This window comes from Rhinoderma darwinii, chromosome 10 (assembly GCF_050947455.1).
Source record: "Rhinoderma darwinii isolate aRhiDar2 chromosome 10, aRhiDar2.hap1, whole genome shotgun sequence".
In the NCBI taxonomy this organism is placed as follows: domain Eukaryota; kingdom Metazoa; phylum Chordata; class Amphibia; order Anura; family Rhinodermatidae; genus Rhinoderma; species Rhinoderma darwinii.
In genome coordinates this window covers 79,292,037-79,314,049 of record NC_134696.1, presented here as the reverse complement: position 1 = coordinate 79,314,049, position 22,013 = coordinate 79,292,037, and the positions used below count along the sequence as shown (strand labels likewise).

Genomic DNA, 22,013 nt, shown 5'->3' with positions numbered 1-22,013 from the left:
AATTAGATATTCTATACACTGTATGCTAAATAAGCCCACTACTTAAAGGGAAACTAATGTTACAAAATAACTTAATATTGAAATCACGTTTTATTATGTTAAACTTTTATAAGAAAAAATATTTTGATGAGTTTTCTTTTTTTAATTTTCCATGTCGCTATCAATATAATAAATTACATTTTGCAGTTCTTACACTTTTAACACCTCCTGCACCTTAGCGATTGCTTTTCAGTTTGTGCTGTGTACACTGTGGGTAAACGGTCAGCTCATTCTCGAGGGCAAGATTACAATGAAAGAAAACTGAATGCACAAAAAAATATATCACACAATATGACAATAGGTAATAAAGACAGCTCAGCTACTTCTACTTCCTTGCACTTCCTGCTCAGTGACCTCTGCACATGTCACAGAGGATTCTCACAACACTCATGCCATAGAAGTCAATAGATCCTTTTCTGACTGAGGCTTCTTAAATCCAGGTTGCAAAGCAAACCTCTGGAACTGTTGCAGCAATAGCTCAGGCAAAATGTATTTTCAAAGAGGCAGAGTGGAGTAGGAAAGAAGTATGGTAACTGGAGAAAGAGGAATTTTCTGTAATAATATATATTACAAGGTTTCTCATCTTCGCTTGTACTATTGATTAACCCCTTCCCGACCTTTGACATATCCATACGCCAAAGTCGGGTAGGGAAAGTATGGAACAGGCTCACGGAGTGAACCTGCTCCATACGATGCTGGTGTAGTCTGTATTTTACAGAGTAGCGACCACAGCATTTAAATCGTTAGAAAGTGGGGGGGCGACCACCTCTAACAGCTCATCACGCCCCCCCGCAATGCAATCACGGGGTGGAGATGGTTGCTATGGCTGCCTGGTCCGCCATCTTTGTGCTCCTATTAAGCCCTGCCTCTGAACTATTGCAATATATCATTATTTAATCCGCACGGTGAACGCCGTAAAAAAAAAACAATTGTAAACGCCAGAATCTCTATTTTTTTGGTCACCTAATCTCCCACACAAAATGAAATAAAAAGTGATCAGAATGTCGCATGTACCCCAAAATGGTATCATTAAAAACTACAGCTTATCCCGCAAAAAATAAGCCCTCATACCACTTAATCGATGGAAAAATAAAAAAGTTATGGCTCTCAGAATTTGGCGACACAAAATAAATTTTATTTTTTACACTTAGGTTTTTACTTGTAAAAGTAGTAAAATATAGAAAAATCTATATAAATTTGGTATCGCCGCAATCGTATTGACCTACAGTTAATAAAGTTAACATTTTGTTTTAATTGCACAGTGAATTCCATTTAAACATGGCACAAAAACAATTGAGGAATCACAGTTTTTTTCCAATTTCCTAGTACATTATATGGCACAATAAATGGTGCTACGAAAACCTACAACTCGTCCCACAAAAATCAAGCCCTCATAGGACTAGATCGATGGAAAAATAAAAAAGTAATGGCTTTTGGAAGGTAGGGAGGAAAAAAGGAAAATTAAAATCTGAAAAATGGCTGTGGCGGGAAGGGGTTAAGGAAAAGTTGTTTGATAATCGGAGGCAGGGTCGCCATCAGGGCAGTACTGGAGGTACTGCAGTCAGGGGCCCGGGCATAAATGTAAAAAAAAGGGGCCCGCACTCTGCCGCTGGAATTAATATACTCACAGCAGTGTGGTTCTTACGATTTCATTTTGGTGAAAGGAACAGGTCCCATCACGAAGCCGGGGCCCGTTCTTTTCATCAGATTAAAACCATAAGGGCCCGCTGGAGAGTGAGATGTGCCCCCCCCCTCCTCCTCCACAACAGCGTGACAGCGTGTGGGGAGGAGACAAGGGGTGGAGACATCACAGCAGCGGGAGTTATAAGCTCAGCCTCGGAGGATACGTCCAGCAGCAGCAGCAGTCGTCGTCTTCTTCTGACACAGTGAGTACTAATTGAAAAAATCTCCTCCTGCCCCCATAAAAAGTAAATATGTTACCCACCTCTGTATTATTTCCTGTTAACACTGCAGCGTAGGATTGTATCACTATCGGCTCTATGGCTCTTATCTCCCGTCCTGTGTAACATGTGACAATAAACCTGTCTTCTCCCTCTGTTTACACAGGACAGGAGATAAGAGCCGTCGTAGAGCTGAGTGAAACAATCCTATGCTGCAGTGTAAACTAATACAGACGTGGGTAAGATTTTTGCTTTCTATTGGGAGGGGGTAGAGTTAAATTATAATGGGGGCAGGGAGATGATAATGGGGCAGGGAGATGGCATTGGATGGGGAGGGCAATTATGCTAGTGGGAAGGAGATTATAATGGAGGGAGGATGGCACTTGAGTAGGGATGCATGATGCATCAAAACTTCAATATTCTGCATACCCAAACTGTTCGATACCATTATTTCATGTATTTCGATACTTAGCTGTGCGGCCGCACAGCTTAGTATAGTAACAGATTAACGTATGAGAGCGGGGCTGGAGCTGTGTGATACAGCCATTGCCTGCTCCTGAGTCCTGATGACAAGTGCGCGCCGTCAGGATGATGCGATGCGGCTGGCGCTGCACTAATGAGCGGCGGCACTGAAGACAACATGGCGGGCGCACTTCAAAACACCCCCATGTCCTGCCTTAAGAGCCTGAACCGCCGCTCTTTAGTGCAGCGCCGGCCGCATCACCTCATGCTGACTGCATTCGCACTTACTGTCAGGTGTGGGGCAATGGTTGTATTACGTATTACACAGCCGCAGCCCTGCTCTATAACGGCGGAGATCAGAGAAACCTCTCATCTCAGCCGTTATTCCCCTGAATGCTGCAATCAAAGCGACTGCAGCATTCAAGAGGAAATGAGAAGGGGGATGCCCCTTGGATCGCATCACAGGAATCCCTGTGATGCGATTGAGGGACAAACCATATATGATCAGACAGTCCAGGGTCCATTGAAGGACCCCAGGACTGTCCTACCATATTTCCTATTAGGGCATACTTAGGTATGTCCTAACAACTGCCTGTGTACTATCCGTACACAGGCTAATGTACTGTAATATAGATATAAGCCTGTGTACTATCAGTATATAGATATATACCACTACATTAAAGTTTAAAAATAAAGTAAAAACATAAAGTAATGTTAAATTTAAAAAAAATACACATACACCTTTTTTACAATAAACATTAAAATAAGTCTCAATACATAAAATATACACATATTAGGTATTGGTGCGGCCGTAATAACCTGCACAACTATTTTTTTGCGTCATTTATGATGTGTACGCTGTAAAAAAATAAAATAAAAACTGCTTTCTATCACTTATTTTGAGGCACGAGGTGTGATGAATGTAACCTCCATGTGCCTCACATTAAGGCCTCATTTACACGAACGTGATATACGTCCGTGCGACGCGCGTGCTTTTCACGCGGGTCGCATGGACCTATACAAGTCTATGGGGGCATGCAGACAGTCCGTGAGTTTTGCTCAGCGTGAGTGCGCTGAAAAAAACTCACGACATGTTCTAAATTTCTGCGTTTTTCCCACATCACGCACCCATTGAAGTCAATGGGTGCGTGAAAACCACGAAGGTCGCACGGAAGCACTTCCGTGCGAACTGCGTGATTCGCGCAAGAGCTGTCAAACTCTGAATGTAAACAGAAAAGCACCACGTGCTTTTCTGTTTACAAACATCCAAACGGAGTGTCTTAGAGATGAGCGAACCGAACTTCACCGGGTTCGGCCGAACTCGTTTTGACCGAACCCGGCAAAAAATGTTCTGGTACGCGACGTCAGGAGACAGTCACTGTCCAGGGTGCTGAAAGAGTTAAACTGGTTCAGCACCCTGGACAGTGACTTCCGATCACAATATACATGAACGTGTAAAAAAAAAAAGAAGTTCTGACTTACCGATAACTCCCGGCTTCTTCCTCCAGTCTGACCTCCCGGGAAGACAATTCAGTCCAAGTGACAGCTGCAGCCAAATACAGGCCAATCACAGGCTGCAGCGGTCACATGGACTGCCGCGTCATCCAGGGAGGTGAGGCCGGATGTCAAGAGAGGGACGCGTCACCAAGGCAACGGCCGGGAGACCGGACTGGAGGAAGCAGGAAGTTCTTGGTAAGTATGAACGTCTTTTTTTTATTCACAGGTTGCTGTATATTGTGATCGGAATTCAGTGTCGAGGGTGCTGAAAGAGTTACTGACGATCAGTTAACTCTTTCAGCACCCTGGACAGTGACTGACGTTGACTAGCCTCATCTCTATGATGGCGGCTGCGCGAAAATCACGCAGCCGCGCATCATACACTGATGACACACGGAGCTGTCAAGTGCTCCCGTCAGGGAGTTAAATGCATGGCTTAAGTCTTGGTGTAGAGGAGAAGGATTTGGGTTCCTAGAGCACTGGGCTGACTTTTCATTGGGGTACAAACTGTATTCTGCAGATGATTTGCACCTAAATGGAAGGGGGTCCGCTGTCCTGGGGGAGAGAATTCTAGCTGTGGTGGTGGAGTATTTAAACTAGGGCTGAGGAGGGAGGTCAATGTAGAAAAAAAAGGGGTAGCCAGTTTAGAGAGGGGTCAGACTATATTGGTGGGGGGAGAAACAGATGGTGGGGAGAGGACTAGGCAACAAGATAAGGAGATCCTTTCGTTACAAAACAGCAGTGTAAATAAAAATTCCCAAATAATGTCAAATCACATTTCTGATAATAAAAGTGAAAAACTGACAGGCAAGTTAAAGTGTATGTTCACAAATGCCAGAAGTCTAGCAAGCAAAATGGGGGAGCTGGAGGCCTTGATACTGGAATAAAATATAGATATAGTTGGTGTAGCTGAAACATGGCTGGACTCTTCACATGACTGGGCTGTAAATCTACAGGGTTTTACACTGTTTCTGAAAGACAGGACAAATAGGAAAGGTGGTGGTGTATGTCTGTATGTGAGAAATGATATGAAGGCGAGTGTGAAAGAGACAATAGTGGGTAAATACTGTGAGGAGGTTGAAACCTTGTGGGTGGAACTAGAAAGGGAGGTAAACACTGAAAAAATTACTTTTGTTGTAATCTATAGACCCCCCCAATATAACTGAGGAGATGGTAGTTCAGCTATATAAACAGATGGAGCGGGCTGCACAGGCGGGTACTGTAGTGATAATGGGAGATTTTAATTTTTGGGATATTAATTGGTGTCATGGTTCAGCTTCAACTGCAAAGGGGAGACATTTCCTCAACCTGTTGCAGGAAAATTTTATGGGCCAGTTTGTGAAAGACCCGACTAGAGGTGAAGTTCTGTTGGATCTGGTCATTTCTAATAATGCAGATCTTGTTGGGAATGTCAATGTTCGTGAAAACCTCGGTAACAGTGATCATAATATAGTTATGTTTTACCTATACTGTAAAAAACAAACGCAGGCTGGGAGGGCAAAAACATTTAATTTTAAGAAAGCCAAATTCCCCAGGATGAGGGCGGCAATTCAGGATATAGACTGGGAAGAACTAATGTCAAATAATGGGACAAATGATAAATGGGAGATTTTCAAATCTACTTTGAGTTATTATAGTGCAAAATTTATTCCTATAGGTAACAAGTATAAACGACTCAAATTAAACCCCACATGGCTTACACCTTCTGTGAAAGGGGCAATACATGACAAAAAAAGGGCATTTAAAAAATACAAATCTGAGGGTACAGCTGTAGCCTTTGTAAAATATAAAGAGCTTAATAAAATCTGTAAAAAGGTAATAAAATTAGCAAAAATACAAAATGAAAGGCAGGTGGCCAAGGATAATAAAACAAATCCCAAAAAATTCTTCAAGTATATAAATGCAAAAAATCCAAGGTCTGAACATGTAGGACCCCTAGATAATGGTAATGGGGAGTTGGTCACAGGGGATCAAGAGAAGGCAGAGTTACTAAATGGGTTCTTTAGCTCTGTATATACAACAGAAGAAAGAGCAGCTGATGTAACCGGTGCCAGTGCTGTTAATATATCAGTTGATATACTGAATCGGATGAATGTAGATATGGTCCAAGCTAAATTAAATAAAATAAATGTGCAAAAGGCCCCGGGACCAGATGGGTTACACCCTAGAATTCTTAAAGAGCTTAGTTCAGTTATTTCTGTCCCCCTTTTCATAATATTCAGAGAATCTCTAGTGACTGGTATAGTGCCAAGGGACTGGCGCAGCGCAAATGTGGTGCCTATTTTCAAAAAGGGCTCTAGGTCTTCGCCGGGTAATTATACACCAGTAAGCTTAACATCCATCGTGGGGAAAATGTTTGAGGGGCTATTGAGGGACTATATACAGGATTATGTGACAAAAAATAGTATTATAAGTGACAGCCACACGGTTTTACTAAGGACAGAAGTTGTCAAACTAACCTAATCTGTTTTTATGAAGAGGTAAGCAGAAGCCTAGACAGAGGGGCCGCTGTGGATATAGTGTTTTTGGACTTTGCAAAGGCATTTGACACTGTCCCCCATAGACGCCTAATGGGTAAATTAAGGACTATAGGTTTAGAAAATATAGTTTGTAATTGGATTGAGAATTGGCTCAAGGACCGTATCCAGAGAGTTGTGGTCAATGTTTCCTACTCTGAATGGTCCCCGGTAATAAGTGGTGTACCGCAGGGTTCAGTGCTGGGACCACTATTATTCAACTTATTTATTAATGATATAGAGGATGGGATTAATAGCACTATTTCTATATGACACCAAGCTATGTAATATAGTTCAGTCTATGGAAGATGTTCATGAATTGCAGGCAGATTTAAACAAACTAAGTGTTTGGGCGTCCACTTGGCAGATGAAGTATAATGTAGATAAATGTAAAGTTATGCATCTGGGTACCAACAGCCTGCATGCATCATATGTCCTAGGGGGAGCTACACTGGCGGATTCACTTGTTGAGATGGATCTGGGTGTACTTGTAAATCATAAACTAAATAACAGCATGCAGTGTCAATCAGCTGCTTCAAACGCCAGCAGGATATTGTCGTGTATTAAAAGAGGCATGGACTCATGGGACAGGGATGTAATATTGCCACTTTACAAAGCATTAGTGAGGCCTCATCTAGAATATGCAGTTCAGTTCTGGGCTCCAGTTCATAGAAAGGATGCCCTGGAGTTGGAAAAAATACAAAGAAGAGCAACGAAGCTAATTAGGGGCATGGAGAATTTAAGTTATGAGGAAAGATTAAAAGAATTAAACCTATTTAGCCTTGAAAAAAGACGACTAAGGGGGGACATGATTAACTTATATAAATATATAAATGGCACATACAAAAAATATGGTGAAATCCTGTTCCTTGTAAAACCCCCTCAAAAAACAAGGGGGCACTCCCTCCGTCTGGAGAAAAAAAGGTTCAACCTGCAGAGGCAACAAGCCTTCTTTACCGTGAGAACTGTGAATCTATGGAATAGCCTACCGCAGGAGCTGTCACAGCAGGGACAGTAGATGGCTTTAAAAAAGGGTTAGATAATTTCCTAGAACAAAAAAGTATTAGCTCCTATGTGTAGAAATTTTTTACTTCCCTTTTCCCGTCCTTTGGTTGAACTTGATGGACATGTGTCTTTTTTCAGCCGTACTAACTATGTAACTATGTTACTATGTACCTTACACATTAACCCGTTGTGACTGAGAAACATGATAATTACTATTAATGCGAGGCACATTCAAAATTCATCATCATACCACGCGACTCACATGAGAAAATGGAAGAACTTTATTTTTTTTTTATTTTTTTTACTGTTGGCAAAGTATCATTTTGGTATCGAAATCGCAATACTACACAAAGTATCGGTATCGAAGTCCAAATTCTGGTATCGTGACATCCCTACACTGGAGGAGGCATTATACTACGGGGGGGGGGGTAATAATTGGGGAAAAATTGATGATATCTGAAGGGAGGGGAGAAATTATACATGGGGAGGGGTAGAGGAAAGGGAGAGTATACCTGGATAGGGGAGAAATCTTATACCGGAGGCATAGTTGGCAACAGTCCCAAATTTGCAGGGACTGTCCTGAATCTACAGAGACAGTCCTGGCAAATTACTGTCCCAGACGTGTCCCAGCCACTGCCATATTAAATTGTATCTGCGTCCACAGGATGAAGATACAATGGAATACTATGGCAGAGCAGGAAACTATCAACTTCCTGCTCTGCCATTCACCCATCCAGGAGCGGAATCCCCGGCCAGAGAGTAGCCGACACTCTGGCCGGGGATTCCTCTCCTAGAGGTAGCCCCTGAGGTCACTGTCCATATATGGACAGTGAGGTCTGGGTCTCCTCCTGGACTGGAATCCCCTGTAGAGAGTGCCACACACACCCGACTGTAGATAATGGCACACACACCCCTGTATTTAGCGCCGCACATACCCGCTGTAGATTGCGCTGCACATACCTCACTGTAGATAGCACCACACCACCCTGTAGATAGTTCCACCCACACCCCCTGTAGATAGTTCCACGCACTGCCCCCTGTAGATAGCGCCACACACACTCCCTGTAGATAGCGCCACACACAGCCCCCTGTAGATACCGCCACACACACCCCCCTGTAAAGAGTGCCACACACAGCCCCCTATAGATAAAAGTCTAAATGCTAAACTCTGGCCACAGGTAGGGGTCTGGTGGAAAGGTGTCTGAATTACCTAGCAGGTCTGGTCTAGGGTCTGAATTTTTTTCTGGTTTGGTGTCTGAATTAATTTTGTTGTGTGGTTTTTACACAGATAACGTGTGTGTGTGGCGTGTGAAGAGAATGCAAAAGCATCATCCAGGCATGCCCGTGGCGGTGGGAGATCTTAGGGACTGCAGCAGCCAGACCTACATTTTGGTGAGTGACTCAGCTTCAGTCCAATGATTTTTGTTTATGTTCACCCTGACAGATTCTTTGCACACACACACACTGTTTCCCTTTTTGCCCCCCACAGAGCCGCTGTCTCTTCCCTGTCACTCCACAGAGCCCCTGTGAGGTTGCGTCTCCCCCCTGGCTACCACTGCTACTTTCAGTTCTCCCAGCCCTGGCACTTAGTCTCTCCCCTTTGCCCTCCAACACCCACCTCCTGTCTCTGCCCTGCTCCTCCAAAGAAACCCTGCTAGTTTTCTTTTTAATGTGCCCCACCTCCCGCCCCTTTACATTTCACCCCCCCTTCTAATGATGAGTGGGTGGGGGCCCAGACTCATTGGCAGTATGGGCCCCAGAAAATCCTGATGGCAGCCCTGATCGGAGGTATACTTCAAAGGCTATGTAAACTTTTGAAAGGCAATTTTATATTATTTTGTAATAAAAAGGTGTATGAGTGTCAGAGCCGATTCTAGCTTTTCTGCTGCCTGAGAAGAAAATTGAAATGGCGTCCCCCAGATCTTGATTGACATCCCCCTGGCTATTCTACATCACTAGCAGCCTCACAAAAAAATCACACCACCCATTATCCCGCTGCAGATCATACAGTGACTACAGTACTGATTAGAGGCAGAATAAACATTTACATTAAGTGACTCACAGGTGGCGTCTCCATCCAGTCCAGGCCTCTATGATGACTTCTCCCGGCCATAGCCTATTTCTGCAGTTTTCCACTCAGATGTTTTCAGCTTCTCACTTTTCAAACATTTCTGCATCTATAAATGAAGATAAAATTCTCATGGTGACACACACTACGCCACTAAATCTAATAGTGCCACGCACTGCACCTCTAATTCTATTAGAACAATACACTGTGTCTCTGATTATAATAGCACCATACACTTTGTCCCACACACACACACACACACACACACACACACACACACACACACACAGTGCCCGTGTAGATAGTGCCCCCCCATAGAGCCCCCTGTATATGCAGCAACCACGAGGAAGAGCTTCCCAGGAGGATGGGAGCAGTAGTGAAGTGCACGGTGTATGGCCTGAGGTATCTGTAGGAATCTCTACCTCTCCTCCCTCGCTCCTTCTCGGGCTGGCACAGTGACAGGGGGGCTGCACTATGGATGATGGTGGTGATAGTCTTTTCCCCCGTAGCAACTCCCGTGATGGTGGTAGTAGTATGTGTGCGCCTGGCAAGGTGGTATGTGGGGTGCCCTTGATGTTATGCAGTGCAGGGACCAGACGACACAGGGGATTTGAATAACTCACGTTTACTGAAGAACTTTATACAGTCTTCCAAAATGGAGGCACATTATCTTCTGTCCACTTCAGCAGTTGAGGGGAAGAAGGGACCAGTGGGTGACCAATGAGGGTTTCAATTGTCCAGCTATATCTAGAAATCATTCACTTTTCCAGCAGCGTGTGTAATAAATGAACTCACTTTTCTCAGTGATGAGGGTTGTAGTTGAGTGACTTGATAGACACTTCTTATATTAATTGTGGTGTGCGGCAGAACCGGTAACAGCGCCAGCAGGAGTTCTGAGGCCCAATATTATATAGACTTCTCCTCAGAAACAGACAGACAGCTTTTCAGCTAAATAATACTTGCTGTGGTGATGATAGAGATGATATGCTGGTTACAATCTCCTTACTGTTCCTCCTCTTGCATTGGGCTGCAGGTGCTGAGACCTGTTGCCAGTTGAAAGGATTGTATTAATCTGCTGTGTCAGAGCAGCTAGCAGACATGTCTGTCTCCTCACAGACACGACCCGACTCCTCTGTGTAGACTGTGAGACAGAGTCAGAGTGAGGCTCTAGGGCTGTAGCCAGGCTCCACCCCCTTTTCAAACAATGCTAGATGTACAATGCACCCTCTAGTGGCTCCCCACTGATACCTTCATCCTTCTCTTCAGCTGGTGAACAGCACACTGTGTGAAAAATAATAAAGACATGTAAAACACATACAATGCATGACATACAAATAACCGGGAACCAGAAGGGTATCTTCTGGGATGCTGCATATATAGTGCCCCTTGTAGATAGTGCCCCCCATAGAGCTTCCTGTAGACAGTGTGTTTTAGAATCATTGATCATATACCGCCCATTCGGAGGGGTGGTGACAGAGAAATTATTGAAACACAGGGAGTTGAAATTGATTTATGAATTTGACACGTTAAGCTCTAGGGGACTCAACTTGATTTCAGTTTTAAACCGTTTATATAAAGGCATTTTGTTGGCTTAAATTTACTTTGTACATTTTAGGTATTTCTTGATTGTTTCTAATTGCACACCTCCATATTGTTGTTTGTTTTTTTTACAGCAATTTATCTATTAGGAAGCTCACAAACCTACCAAAATGGCTGAAATGGATCAGAAAAATAGATTGGATATATTCCGAGTAAAATTGTCCATATGGATCTTATGTCCTTGTTAATGTTTGCATAGACTGCTGTTCACATTTATCTTCTATACATAAAATATTTGTTTTGTTATCTATTATTGTGCTGGACCATGTTTGGTTATGTTGTGACATAACTATTATACCATTGTTATGTATTCTGTATTAATGGAGCAGTGGATGTCTGGTATACTGTACTGAGCGGTGGATGTACGCTCGTGCATGCGCACTTAAGTTAATTGAACCAGGGAGCTATGACTCTCAGCTCTGTGAGTCCTGAGTGGAATTGGTCGCTATTGCGCATGCGTGGCCACCAGGCGCATGCGCACTAGGACTGATAGCTGCCATGTTATTGACGTAATAAAGACCTTCTTGCTTCTGTACTCCGTACATGCACAATGGCGCGTGCGCACTAGGACTGATAACCGCCATGTTATTGATGCAATGAAGCCCTTCTTGCTTCTGTACTCCGGACATGCACAATGGCATTATTTAGACGCAAAATAGAAAATATGGCATTATTGTGAATATCCATAGTGGCTATGGATCGTTACATTCAGCGGTGAGGTTTGTGGACGTCCAATATTCACTTTAGTTTACTGTGTGTGATAAAAATGAATAAATGTGCGGTTTTAGGAGGAGTATACACTTGGTTATCAGCGCTGAGTTTCAGTTTCATTTTTTTTATGATTAATTGCCCAGCCCTACCCTCCAGTTACAATATTAATTAGTTTCGGAAAAAATATTGTTACTTGAGACTATAACTCTATGAATAATCAGTAATGAAATCCTAAAAACGTCTTCCCAACATAGGAAAAAAACAACAAATAAGTGGATAGCAAATACAGATAAAGCAAGTCCTTACATATGAAAACCCGAGAGAGCTGCTGGAAGCTGTAAATCACGTACAGTATGAGGACCAGATCTTCTTCAGGTTGCTGTGGAATACACAGTGTACTGAAAAAATAACATGAAGTCACCCGCACCGGATATCCAAAGTAGCAGCTCATCTTGGGACAGGTAGATAGCAGTACAGAACATGCAGAGTGTTGCTACTAGACAACATGCCCTTCAGTAATGCAGGTTTTTACCATAGAAATGCCCATGATAATTGACTAAATCTTCCAGCCAATCGCATGTGTCGCAGACCATGTGTCTGTGGCATCGTATGGTGAATGTGGTTACCAGTTACAATATGCCGGGAGAGACCATTGAATGTAAAAAATATTGTAGGCTGAGGCCATAGTAACTTGAGGGTCCACTGTACATATGGTTAAGGCCATTTCACACGGGCCAATGATCAGGCATTCCAGATTATTGCCCTGTGTAAACAGAACAACAATCAGCTGATGAACGAGAAAACGCTTGTTTATCGGCTGATCGCATCGTATATACAGTCTAAAATATTATCATTGTCGCAGCACAGCTCCCTGTGTAAACAGGGAGATGTGCTGCCAAAATTATGGTAATGAATGGGGAAGAGCGATCGAGTATTGATCTCTCGTCTCCATACATTTCTGATCATAGCTCCTTGTGAATAGGAGCCAATTTTGGGCAGTGTAAAAGGACCCTTAGTGTTCATCATAGTACCTAAATTCTAGCTATAGTCAAACCAGTTATTAAAACAGAGTGAAAAAAATGTTGTCTTGTATCTTACATTACCTTGTATTTATTCTATGAAGTCATATTCCTTTACATCACCTGCCTGGCACTACCATTTAAAATGTTGCCAGTGCTCCCAAATGCATCTCTGTGCCATATTTCAACTCTATGACTATACGACTACGGCGTAAAACCCACAGCATATCTGCCCTGTGAGTGACTGCAGCAGTCACATGGGATGAATTATTTTTTTGTGGCGGAATCACAATTTTTCCGCCACAAAATCTGCTATTCGTTGTGGGATTTACCTCCCCACTTAATTAAATTAAGAAAGGCCGCAACAAAAAAACAGCGATTATGCAAATAGAATTGACATGTTGCAGATTTAAAAAATGCACCACAGGTAAATTTCAGGGCGTTTTTCCCGCTCATTATTTACGCATTTGTTCAAATTGCATCCACTCTGCTACTACTGTATTATGTTGCAGATTTTCCGCAAAGAAATTTGTTGCGGAAAAACCACAGTATTTACGCTACGTGTGAACTTAGGTTTATTACACAACAAATGATTGGGCGAACAGGTACTCAAACGAATGCTCATTTATGATAATTTCCCTGTGTTAACAGGCCAGTGATCAGCCAACGATTGTGGAAATACTCCTGTATCGGCTGATTGCATCTTTCAGAAAAATGGTTGCTTGTCGGTGGCACATCACCCTGCGAGAACAGGGGATGTGTTACCGAAAAGATGCAAATGTATGGGGAATAGCGGTCGTATTAACGTTCGTTCGTCTCCAAACTTTCAATGATTGCTCTGTTTGAATGGAGCAAACAAGTGCCCATCGTCATATTGTATTGTCAATCAGCGCTCGTTTAATGGACAGCATATCTTCCTGTCCCTGTGTTCACATCCGTTAGGAGCCTTCGTTGCGGATCCGGTCAAAAATGCTAAACAAAATGAAGGAAACCATAACGGAAACCTGAAGGACCCCATTGTAGTCAATGGGGTCCGTTGGTCAACGTTGGTGTTTGTCTTGCGACAGACCCGTCAGTGCCGTTGTTTTTCATTGTTTGCTCCTATGATGGAATAAATATAGAATGCAGATGGGAACAGAGGCTACCGTGTAAAACAAAATTTAAATGTAAACATTATCGTTACATCTTCATATTTAAATTCTACTTTGGCTTTATCCAACTAAAGATCTAGTTAATTTTTCTTTACAAATATTTATGGAAATAGTATAACCTAAACCCCCTACACCATCAGCATTAAAATGAAATTGATGAGTCTTAGTAGTGATTTCTGGAGTTTTAAAATAATAATCATAGTCAATCAGAATATATTAAACTTTGAAAATACTATATCCTAATTAAGATTATAGAAAGTACCTGAAGTAAATATCTTTACAATAAACAATTACACCGGCTCTCCAGGCATCCCCGAACAAACATGCATATATGTCAAATCTCATTTAAATAATTTATTGTCATATGTAAAACTGTTGAACAATCTTAATACCAAATGTCAGACAAAAAAGTCTTTCATAGCGCCATAATAAATTAATGAACGGGATTCTAATGAGTTAAATTGCTATAAACAGGTTTTTTCGTCTAACACTAGTTCTATATAATTAAATGTACATAGATAGATAGATAGATAGATATAACTGATAAAGATTTATTTTATGAATGCTGTTTCTCTTTTAGAAGAAGTCAACCAATTGTCAGGAATACTGTAGTTAACTGGATAGAAACAAAGTTTCAATGTTTCAGAGCAGGTCTGAAAATAAAGGAAAGGATCTGATTGGTTGCTATGGGGTACATTTATACTTTTTCTTAGCACTGATTCTCCTTGCAAAGATCCAGCAAAAGGTAAGGAGTTTTTAAGGCAAAACTCCCTGGGAAAATTGTGCAAAACAGCTCTCCTCCCGAATGAAGAAAACAGTCTCTTCAGAGTCACCTAGAGGTGATGTCCAATGCCCTAAAGTCAACCCAGAGATTCCCATCTGTAGACAGTACTGTTTCCGGGTCATTGCTCTTCGTCAGAACAGAGTAGGGTTCGGATTGGTTAAAGGGGCTCTGTCACCACATTATAAGTGGCCTATATTGTACATGATGTGATCGGCGCTGTAATGTAGATTACAGCAGTGTTTTTGATTTAGAAAAACGATCATTTTTGACAGAGTTATGACCTATATTAGCTTTATGCTAATGAGTTTCTCAATGGACAACTGGGCGTGTTTTACTATATGGCCAAGTGGGTGTTGTGGAGAGAAGTGTATGACGCTGACCAATCAGTGACCAATCAGCGTCATACACTTCTCCCCATTCCTTTACACTGCAGATAGCGATATAGTTATATCGCTATGTGCAGCCACATAAACACACTATAACGTTACTGCAGTGTCCTGATAATGAATATACATTATCTCCAGCCAGGACGTGATGTGTATTCAGAATCCTGTCACTTCTGTAGCGTCTCTGTGAGATTTACAGCAAGGCAAGCGGAATCTCGCGAGATTACGATGTAACCTGTCATTTCAAACGAGATTACGCTTGCCTTGCTGTAAATCTCACAGAGACGCTACAGAAGTGACAGAATTCTGAATATACATTACCTCCAGCCAGGACGGGATATGTATTCAGAATCCTGTCACTTCTCTGCGATTTACAGCACAGCAAGATCTCGCTGTAAATGACAGTTCACAGCATAATCTCGCGAGACTACGCCTGCTGTGCTGTAAATCACGGAGAAGTGCAGAGAAGTGGTCAGGATTCTGAATACACATCACGTCCTGGCTGGAGGTAATGTATATTCATTGTCAGGACACTGCAGTAATGTTAGTGTTTGTGTATGTGGCTGCACATAGCAATATAGCTGTATTGCTATGTGCTGTATAAATGAATGGAGAGAAGTGTATGATGCTGATTGGTCAGCGTCAAACACTTCTCTCCACAACGCCCACTTGGCCATATAGTAAAACACCCAGTTGTCCATTAAGAAACTTATTAGCATAAAACTAATATAGGTCATAACTCCGTCAAAAATAATTGTTTTTCTAAATAAAAAACACTGCTGTAATCTACATTACAGCGCCGATCACATCATGTACAATATAGGGCACTTATAATGGGGTGACAGAGCCTCTTTAAGTAAGATTTATAAAAAATAACTACCTATAGACATTTTTTTTCTGGAGGAGAGATAATATACAAGAGGTCTAATGTGTTTCCAAAAAAAATTACCGTGAATTCGCCTTTCATAAAGTTTGACTTATTTGTGTTGGATGCTTACCAGAGTGGCAAGCAATGTGATCATTCACCAGTGCATGGGTCATGTGAGTAGCTACATTTTTGGAGCGGGTGCTCTGTGGTTGTTGCAGGGATGATATGGTGCACAAAGAGGAACAGACCGACTTAACTATACCTGAATTCTTTATCCCCCTTTTTATTTCACCTTTGTTTGTCTGTTTAGTACTTTATCATTCAGGACCCTATCTGATATCTTTTGATTGTTTTTTCTTTTATATGGTATTACCATTAAAAAATTGCATTGTAGCACTACTTGAAGATCAGTGATAGGGCTCATTCAGACGAGCATGTAACTTGTCCATGCGACGGCCGTTAAAACAACGGCCATCACATGCACACATGTATTTCAATGAGGCCATCCACACCGCAGTTGTTTCAATGGAGCGTGTGAAGGATCCGTGGAAAAATAGGACATGTCCTATTTTCTTGTGTTTTCACGCATCCCTCCATAGTCTATGAGGGATCCGTGATAACGGGTCCCGCACTGTGCACCTCGGACGAGAAAAACATCAGTTTTTCATGTCCGAGACTGCAAACGCTTGTCCTAATGTAGCCTAAGTGTGTTCACATCAGGCTTCCGTTCATCAGTTCCATTCCACCTTTCTGTCGGAGGAACTGATGATCGGAAAGCCAAACGGAAAACATAGTTTCCGTTTGTATTACCATTGATTTTATTGGTAATGCTTCATTTGCAATTGGTTTCCATTTGTTACCGTTCTGTACATTTTCCGCTTTTTTTCATGGAAGCAATAGCGTAGTGGGCTGCGCTGTTGTTTCTACAAAAAAAATGAAAACTTTACGTAACGGAAACAAACGGAAACCAACTGCAACGGAAGCATTACCAGTGAATTCAATGGTAATGCAAACGGAAGCTATAGTTTCCATTTGACTTTCCGTTCATTGCTTCCTTTGACGGAAAGGTCGGACGGAACCCTTATCCTTGTATAACTGACATCTTATTCAGTAACGAATATCATATTTAACTGTGTTAATCTTTATATACTATAAATACTAATTAGAGATAAACAAATAATTATAAATCTTGCCAAAGTATGTATTCATTTTAATGAATCGTGATCACAGTGGATACACTTAATTGTTTTGGAAAATCTATTTTTACCAGAGAAATCCTTGCTGATAAGCTGCTCACAAAGCATTTTGCTTCTGGGAACCTTAAGAATCAGTTTTAATCTGTCAGTGAACATGGCAGCAAGTGCTCAATTTTCCTGCAGCGCCACCAAAGGGGAAATTAAGCACTACACAGTTTCCATTAAAAATCCATGGTCTGCACATGTAATATTGTACATCAATGTGACAGGTCTTCCAAAGGGAGATATGTGGTTTGTAGCCACTCATAACTCTGGATAATAGATGAGGGGAGGGAATGGGAGTAAAAAAGGTGTCAAATAATTCTTGAAGAATTTGTTTTTACTCAATGTATTACAATGCATACAAAAACAATGATGAAATATTAAACAAGAGCATAAAAATATTCCAATAAATATTATAAAACTGGACTGTATATGATATTCAGTTGGTTAGCATAGTAGTTACATAGTCAGTACAGTTGAAAAAAAAAAACATGTCCATCAAGTTCAATCAAGGGATGGGAAAAGGGAAGGGAAAAATTTCTACACATAGGAGCTAATATTTTTTTGTTCTAGGAAATTATCCAAACCTTTCTTAAAGCCATCTCCTGTCCCTGCTGTGACCAACTCCTGCGGTAGACTATTCCATAGATTCACAGTTCTCACAGTAAAGAAGGCTTGTCGTCTCTGCAGGTTGAACCTTTTTTTCTCCAGACGGAGGTAGTGCCCCCTTGTTTTTTGAGGGGGTTTTACATGGAACAGGATTTCACCATTCTTTTTGTATGTGCCATTAATATATTTATATAAGTTAATCATGTCCCCCCTTAGTCGTCTTTTTACAAGGCTAAATAGGTTTAATTATTTTAATCTTTCCTCATAACTTAGATTCTCCATGCCCCTAATTAGCTTTGTTGCTCTTCTTTGTATTTTTTCTAACTCCAGGGCATCCTTTCTATGAACTGGAGACCAGAACTGAACTGCAAATTCTAGATGAGGCCGCACTAATGTTTTGTAAAGTGGTAATATTACATCCCTGTCCCGCGAGACCATGCCTCTTTTAATACACAACATTACCTTGCTGGCCTTTGAAGCAGCTGATTGACATTGCATGCTGTTATTTAGTTTATGATCTACAAGAACACCCAGATCCTTCTCAACAAGTGACTCTCCCAGTATAGCTCCCCCTAGGACATATGATGCCTGCAGGTTGTTGGTACCCAGATGCATAACTTTACATTTATCTACATTAAACTACATTTGCCAAGTGGACGCCAAAACACTTAGTTTGTTTAAATCCACTTGCAAATCTCGAACATCTTCCATAGACTAAACATTACTACATATCTTGTGCTATTAATCCCATACTCTATATCATTAATAAATAAGTTGAATAATAGTGGTCCCAGCATGGAATCCTGGGGTACACCACTCATAACCGGGGACCATTCAAAGTAGGAATCATTGACCACAACTCTCTGGATACGGTCCTTGAGACAATTCTCAATCCAATTACAAACTATACTTTCTAAACCTATAGTCCTTATTTTACCCATTAGACATCTATGTGGGACAGTGTCAAATGCCTTTGCAAAGTCCAAAAACACTATATTCACTGTGGACCCTCTGTCTAGGCTTCTGCTCACCTCTTCATAAAAACAAATCAGGTTGGTTTGACAACTTCTGTCCTTAGTAAAACCGTGTGGCTGTCACTTATAATACTATTTTTTGTCACATAATCCTGTATATAGTCCGTCAATACCCCCTCAAACATTTTTCCCATTATGGATGTTATGCTTACTGGTCTATAATTACCTGGGGTAGACCTAGAGCAAATAGGCACCACATTTGCCCTGCGCCAGTCTCTTGGAACTATACCAGTCACAAGAGAATCTCTAAATATTATGAAGAGGGGGACAGAAATAACTGAACTAAGCTCTTTAAGAACTCTATGGTATAACCCATCTGGTTCGGGGCCTTGTGTACATTTATTTTATTTAACTTAGCTTGGACCATATCTACATTCAGCCAATTCAGTATATCAACTGATATATTAACAGCACTGGCACCAGCTACATCAGCTGCTCTTTCTTCTGTTGTATATACAGAGCTAAAGAACCCATATAGTAACTCTGCCTTCTCGTGATCCCCTGTGACCAACTCCCCTTTACGACTATCTAGGGGTCCTACATCTTCAGACCTTGGCTTTTTTGCATTTATATACATAAAGAATTTTTGGGGATTTGTTTTACTATCCTTGGCCATCTGCCTTTCATTTTGTATTTTTGCTGATTTTCTTACCTTTTTACAGTTTTTATTAAGCTCTTTATAATTTACAAAGGCTGCAGCTGTACCCTCAGATTTGTATTTTTCAAATACCCTTTTTTTGTCATGTATTGCCCTTTTTACAGAAGGTGTAAGCCATGTGGAGTTTAATTTTAGTCGTTTATACATGTTACCTATAGGAGTAAATTTTGCACTATAATTACCCAAAGTAGATTTTAAAATCTCCCATTTATAATTTGTACCATTATTTGACATTAGTTCTTCCGAATCTTTATCCTGAATTGCAGCCCTCATCCTGGGGAAATTGGCCTTCTTACAATTAAGTGTTTTTGCCCTCCCAGCCTGTGTTTGTTTTTTACAGTATATGTAAAATGTAACTATATTGTGATCTGATTACCGAGGTTTTCACGAACATTGACATTCCCAACAAGCTCTGCATTATTAGAAATGACCAGATCCAACAGAGTTTCACCTCTAAACGAGTCTTCCACAAGCTGGCCCATAAAATTTTCCTGCAACAGGTTGCGGAAATGTCTCCCCTTTGCAGTTGAAGCCGAACAATGACCCCAATTGATATCCCGGTAATTGAAACCTCGCATTATTACTACAGTACCAGCCTGTGCAGCCCGCTCCATTTGACCTTCTATCTCTTCAGATATATTGGGGGGTCTATAGATTACACCAAAAGTAATATTTTCAGTGTTTACCTCCCTTTGTAATTCCACCCACAAGGTTTCAATCTCCTCACAATCTTCACCCACTATTGTCTCTTTCACACTCGCCTTCATATAACTTCCCACATACACCACCACCTTTCCTATTTGTCCTGTCTTTCCGAAACAGGGAAAAACCTTGTGTCATGTCCGTGGCTGCGGGCCATCAGGAGACGCCAGCGCTCGCTTTTACTTACCTCGGCCGGATCCCGTATGGTGTAAGCGCATGCACGTGCCCGCTCTTAAAGGGGCAGCACTCACACCGGACTTTAATGAATTACCAGCCCATGAGTGCCCTGGACTATAAGAGGGGTTCAGCCCCTTGCTTCTAAGCCTGAGCGTTGTTGTCATACCCTAAGTTTGTCTATGCGATGGTCTCCTAGTGTGCTCCTGTTCCTGTTCCAGTTCCTGTATCCCATGCTATCCTGGTCGTGTGCCGTGCTGAGCCAGAGTCGTGCTGTGCTGTATACCATGCCTCTCCTGCTTCACCACTCCTGACGTCTGCCTGCTGCCTAGTCCCAGCCGAGCCTGCCTTGCTACTGTCCGAGCTGCCACAGTTACCCTATACGAACTATAGACTTTAACCTGCGCCCTGTTGGCCAGCTGCCATACCACCAAGGCGATACGGCCCAGTGGGTCCACGAACTCTACGTGACACCCTGTAGATTTATAGCCCAGTCATGTGAAGAGTCTAGCCATGTTTCAGCAACACCAACTATATCTATATTATCCTCCAGTACCAAGGCCTCCAGCTCCCCCATTTTGCTTGCTAGATTTCTGGCATTTGTGAACATACACTTTAACTTGCCTTTCAATTTTTCACTTTCAGTATCAGAAATGTGATTATTTGACATTATTTGGGCATTTTTATTTTTACTGATGTTTTGTAACAAAAGGATCTCATTATCCTGTTGTCTGGTCCTCTACCCACAGTCTGTTTCTCCCCCCACCAATATAGTCTGACCCCTCTTTAACCTAACTACCCCTTTATTTTCTTCATTGACCTCCCTCTTCAGCACTAGTTTAAATACTCTGTCACCCCAACTAGAATTCTCTCCTCCAGCACAGCAGACCCCCTTCCATTTAGGTGCAAATCATCTGCAGAATACATTTTGTACCCCAATGAAAAGTCAGCCCAGTGCTCTAGAAACCTAAACCTTCTCCTCTACACCAAGACTTAAGCCATGCATTTAACTCCCTGAGCTCCTACTGTCTTTCCTGTGATGCGCATGGCACAGGTAGTATTCCTGAGAATAGTACCTTGGAAGTCCTTTCCTTCAGCTTGTAGCCTAGTCCTTTAAAACTATTCTTAAGGCTCCTCCACGTACCATGTATTCTGTCATTGGTTCCCACATGGACCACGACAGCTGGTTCATCACCAGGCCCTCCCAGCTTTTTATCCACCCGTTCCACCACATGCCGAACCCTGGTACCAGGGAGACAGCAAACCATTCGGTTGAGGCGGTCTTGGTGACAAATTATTCTCTCCGTCTTCCTGATTATAGAATCCCCTACAACTAGCAATTGTCTTGCTTTACCTGCATTACCATCCCGCCGACTACTAGCTTGGCTGTTCTCCTAGCTGTTAGGGAGATCAGTATCCACTAGGGGTGCCATTTCTGAGACCGACACCCTCGCATCATCACCCAACTTGGCAATTTCTACTTGGAATATCAGAAACAGGATTGGCATTGCTTTTCTTGGACCCCTATCTACTGCCCCTAACTACATTAACCCAGCTACTTGCCTGATCCTGCTAACCCATGTCTTCACCCT

The 22,013-nt window shown here is 42.0% G+C and overlaps 1 long non-coding RNA gene across 2 annotated transcripts in view; it reads left to right on the top strand.

Moving 5' to 3' along the window:
- The first annotated feature begins 2,114 nt into the window (after positions 1-2,114).
- LOC142661505 (uncharacterized) overlaps positions 2,115-22,013 on the top strand; it is a 45,084-nt gene continuing 25,185 nt past the window's right edge. The window contains exons 1-3 of one of the 2 annotated variants that reach the window (XR_012850754.1): positions 2,115-2,179; positions 8,709-8,812; positions 11,162-11,646. This is a non-coding gene — a long non-coding RNA (uncharacterized LOC142661505). Of the gene's footprint in view, positions 2,180-8,708; positions 8,813-11,161; positions 11,647-22,013 lie in introns of those variants that run through there. The other variant, XR_012850755.1, reaches the window with a different exon arrangement.